Source organism: Dermacentor albipictus, chromosome 10, assembly GCF_038994185.2.
Source record: "Dermacentor albipictus isolate Rhodes 1998 colony chromosome 10, USDA_Dalb.pri_finalv2, whole genome shotgun sequence".
NCBI classification, from domain to species: domain Eukaryota; kingdom Metazoa; phylum Arthropoda; class Arachnida; order Ixodida; family Ixodidae; genus Dermacentor; species Dermacentor albipictus.
The window spans coordinates 70,154,499-70,159,550 of record NC_091830.1 but is presented as its reverse complement, the minus strand read 5'-3'; the positions used below and the strand labels follow the sequence as shown (position 1 = coordinate 70,159,550).

At 42.7% G+C, this 5,052-nt stretch overlaps 1 long non-coding RNA gene across 1 annotated transcript; it reads left to right on the top strand.

The window, feature by feature from the left end:
• Window positions 1–741: 741 nt before the first annotated feature.
• Window positions 742–4,713, top strand: LOC135898425 (uncharacterized). Its single transcript, XR_010563326.2, has 4 exons — window positions 742–786; window positions 1,300–1,368; window positions 1,696–1,755; window positions 4,568–4,713. It is a non-coding gene; the product is annotated as an uncharacterized lncRNA (long non-coding RNA).
• Window positions 4,714–5,052: the final 339 nt, after the last annotated feature.

The following is a 5,052-nucleotide window of genomic DNA, read 5'->3' as shown; positions in this document are numbered from 1 at the left end:
ATAATAATGAGTGCGTTGCGCGCGGCCTTACTGAAAAGGAAACCAAGAAAACAAAGCACACATAGCGCGGGGATTTCGTGGGCCACTTTCGGGCAGGAACATTTCGTTCCTCGCCTACTTTCACACAATTCTCTAATTGCTCGCCCCGTGTCACTAAAACATGAGTGATACACAGTCTGCTGAACTGTTATACGTGTTGGCATGATAATTCTCTGTACATTCTAGTAAAATGGTCCCATTCGCTGTGGTGTTAACGAATATATCTTAAGGAGATGTACTGCTGCGATCGACGGGTGCATTTCGTATCAAATAGTTTTGTGCCGATATTCCCTCGCGTCGCAGAAGAGCAAATTAAGCCATGTTAAATACCGTAGTGCGATATTTACAAAACGTTCTCCCACTCATATTAATGATAGGATAGGACAAGTCATTCCTTCCGGATGTAATACACATAAAACCAAAAGCGGAGCTAACTTGGGATATGGATATAAAAATTGCCTACGGATAAGAAAATTATGTATCCGGTTTCCTGTTTATCAGTAGATTCTTGCCATGTATTCATTGTTTTGTTATTTCAACAAACCAAGAACACCATAAAAACGATGACAGTAAAGGCATTCACCCGTGCAAAATGTATTTGAAAGCAGCTACGTGGCAGTTTCCTCCACGTGCACTTTTATTTCTGGCCACAGGAGAGATATAAAAGACAGAGGGTCGGGAATCGTGCACCTTGCATCAGTAGCTCGATCCAGTACCTGGCCTCCACCTAGTATTTCTTCCTATCAGGTACGTTCATATTTGTCCGAGCAATCAACGAATTTTCTCCTTTATCGCTCTATTATTTGCTACTGCGCGTCCATTCTAAAAGCCATCACTGTGTTATCTTCTCATTTATCAGCGCTCTGTAACGCTTTGCTTGCATTAGAGCCACATGTTGAGATGGCTCGAAATCCAGCATGTTAGAACTTAAAATAGAAATTCTAAGTTTCTGTGCTATTGTAGGTTTTCTAATTATGATATGTGAAATACGTTGACCGATACGCTTATACCAAAATGTGCCAAAAAGTCATGTTGCGATGCTTAACCTTAGACATAACTGCTCAAATCACAAAGCCTTAGGTTCTGAAAGTGTTGCTTTCTCATAGGTGCTCATGAAGAGGAACAGGTTGACAATATCATACGTATTTTAGGTATACTTGAAGTCACTCATAATCCAAGGCACTTGAATTTCACTTTTGGACATCTCTACGCTCTCTTTTGTAAGCCACCGAAGATGTACTTTTCTCTTTGTCTTCACAGACAACAAAGTTAGACTCGTTGCTGAGATGAAGTTCACCGCTGCCATCTTGCTCGTCGCACTCCTTACAGGTGAGCAAGTCTTGTCGCGTCAACAGATATGATATTAGGAAATAATCAGAATATACCCGAAATTCACTACTCGACACGTAACAGAATACCCGTTGTATAGCTGCATCTTAGTGCTTTATGTAATACATTGCATGCACCGACATTGTGACGTTGAGCTTCCGTGAAAATTAACACGAATGGAGCATTCCTTGTTTCATGTTATTGACAGCAATCTTTCTATATACTCATCCTATTCACCAGTAGAAGAATATTCTAGATTGGGAAAGAAACGTTTGTTTTGGGTTTCATGTTCTGTTGTTGATGTTTTGATTGTCCTTGTGTTTGCAGCGTTCATGGGGACGATCACTGCAGCCGACGAGAGAAATGACGAGGCACGCACGGGAGATAGTAAGTCAAACTGTAGATAGTTCTAGCTTGTTCAGTAGTCCGCTAAATACTGGAAGATCGAGCGGCATGGTGAGCGAGTGGTGATGCAAACATGAAGTGCCTCCACGGTGCAGCCAACAGGAGGCGCTGTGCTAAACGAGAAAAACACGGAGTAATAAATGCAAGGAACTATTTTGTTATTTTTCGCTGCCCGAACTTTGAACCACGAGTGAAGTATAATACACCCTATAGCGGCTGTAAATAGCTCTGACTTTGTTCGGTTTAATTCTGTGCTACCAGTGGCTGCACCTTGCAGGCCACACACGTGGCTGCCCCTCATCACCGGCTATTGCACCCGAGCTGCCGGTGTTTACCGGAATATAAAACGCGGTAACTATGAATATTTTGTGTCAGATTTATTCAATGCTCCTTGCCAGCACTTTTTTCTACAATTAATTCCGGTATATACGCTCTGCGAACTATAAGTTCAATCTAATGTATACTTACTACCGTTGAGAGCACGTTGGCAGCCGAAGTGCGAACACCTTCTCATGACTGCAACAGTTCTTACGCGCGTGGATCATTGCGATAATGACATCTAAACACCTATGCTGTGGTTTTGACATAAGGCCTCTTTGCATATATTGTGTCTAAAGACTTTCAAATGTGAGAAATATGCATACCGCATTCTTGTTAAATCTCATTAGGGATGTTACCTTGAGCAAATACCAATTTGATACGCTCTAAAATGAAGAATCTTTAGTCGCCGAGTTATTCAAATGAATAATTTGCTCTCTTAAACGCAAAAATCTTTATTGATAAATCCCAATACAAACTGAACAACAATTTAAGAAGCATACTGACAAAAACAGAAAATCAGATTCCAATGCTGCCCATGAAATTTCGAATACATGTTGTAATAAAAAATAAGTATATTCTCTAAAGTTTCACCACTATTACAGTGCAGAAATATCCTTTAATTTCAATAGGAAACTTGTTTTCAAAAATAAAGTATACAGAGGAAAGTTAAAAATAGAACAAGCATCTGGTAACCCCCAAAAAAATTGACACTATGATCAAAGATACGCCACATTATTGGGCAGCAAACGCATTTCTGGCACAACATGAGTGTACTAATATGGCAGAGATTACCAGATGAGCTCCTAAGCATGGGGATGGTAATGTAGATAAATTTTCCGGAAGCTTGTTTCGTGTGCCATATTCTAAAACAGCAGCTCATTTCTCAGCGTCCTATACAGCCTATGAATGTTCCTGACTGTGTACACACAACAAGCACGCTATCCACGCTTGGCATGGGCTCGGAATCATGGGCTGGTGAACAAATCATTTTAAGCGTCCTCTCGCCTCATTTCTTGTTGAATATACTATGGTTCTGGCAGCGTTTGCGATTGTCAAAGCACTTACGGATAGCGGCAAGTGATGCAATCGCACGCAGTTATCGCGACGACTGTCTTTTGTGATTGGCATCGAGGGACAAAGCGCACTTGCCTAGTTCATTGTCAATGGCGTCAGCTAAGCGCCGCGACGACTTCCTGGCGATAGCATGTTATGTACGCAGAATTTGCGCCTAAGCTAGAATTCACTGACCGTAAAAGATTTCTCATTATATCCAAGGAAGGACGAACGATTGTCCTGTTTTCGCGGCGATGCGATATGGCTCACACGGTCTTCTTTGGATGGCCTTCGTTTCTGCTCGCTGGACGGGTCCTTATTCTCTAGTGCTGTGCTACACCCCGATGTTGAGCGGGACAGCGGTGGTGCAACTCCGAGTGAAAAAAGTAGAGCGCTGATTCCGCGTTCTTTTCAACTGTGGCTACCTGTTCTCTTAGAAGCAAGACGTTGTATTTTTTGCAAGCGTGCGTGAGTGATACACAGCCATTTTCCGGGCCGGCCTCCTGCAGTCGAAGCATAGGATTACGCCATGTTTTGTTCCTTACTGCCGCAAAAGCAGAAGGAGCATTCTACTCTCGCTCAGAAAGGCAAGGTGAAAAGCACATTTCACTCTCTCTTGGTGACGGAGTGAACAATGCATTTCGCTCCACTCGACATGTTGTGAGAGTAGAACAAGGCTTTGAAGTCTAAATAGGCCGCTTCCCTCCGGCGATTCCGTCTCTACTTTTTAGAGCGTACGTAGGTGAGAATATCCGATGGCAAAGTGACGCATTGTGTCCGATACTACGCCATGTAGAGACGAATCCAATGTGAAAAGAGTAAACTGAACATGTTCTTTTAGCAGGATTTTTAACGCAGTCTTTCTTCTTCCGTGCAGTTTTCATTGTATGTATTTATTGACATTCTCGTGAGAGCTTGTTTACAGCCGCAAAGCCCTTTCGCTGGGAAGAAGGGAGGCTGTAGTCACTTAGCCTAGGCGTTATATACTCCAGTCGAGTGGTCCGCTTACGAGCTGAACATACCTCTACCTGAACAATGTAGAACCTACAGCGTTCGGTTACATCTGTGACATGGACTGTGTGGAAGTGACTGAGTATCTGTGTGTTCATCCCGATACCCCAGAAATACGCACCACGGTAGTGGAGGGCTGACTGGTTCGCATCTCGAAAAAGTTGTCGACGTGGGCAACGCAAAAGTGTCAGGTGCGAAGCGGTGTTCTCGTTATTCTAAATGAACTGATGGCTCGACCAATTCATGTATGCCCAAATTTATGACTAACGTATAAGGTGTGTCGCGATATACCAACTTTCTGATAAGCAAGCATTGAACGTTACCCTGTGACTAAATTACATTAAAATCAATTGTTAATTGAAGTGTAATAATCGATGTTATTGCGAATTTTATCATCTCTTTGCTGCAGTTTATGGCTCTGGATGCCCAGACCCGAGTGCCTGCACCAAAAGCTGCAAAGCCAAGGGTTTGAACTTAGGCGTATGCCTCGAGCCTCTACTTAATATCTGTTTGTGTTCGTGAATTTATTGAAGTCGACGACTGACTGGCAATAAAGCTCGCTTACTATGCGCTTGTCAAATTTGTCCTACTACTTTACCAGACTGAATCAATTGCATATGTAAAACTGGTCACGGTATTGTAGTGTATTCTAAACTTATCTGTGCTGACGCAGCGAATGATATGGTGAATCAAATGTGCCAGTGCACTCATGGCACTCTCACCCTGACGAATACAGTTCCCTGTTCTAAACCTCATGAAAAACACGTCGACTAGACTGTGAACTACAATGTGCTTATGGTAAAATATTATAGTTAGTTCCAGCATGACCGTCAATTCTTGGAAGCAATAGGGACGTAGAGATGTTGGACCTGTCAATTCACCCACGAGCTAGGC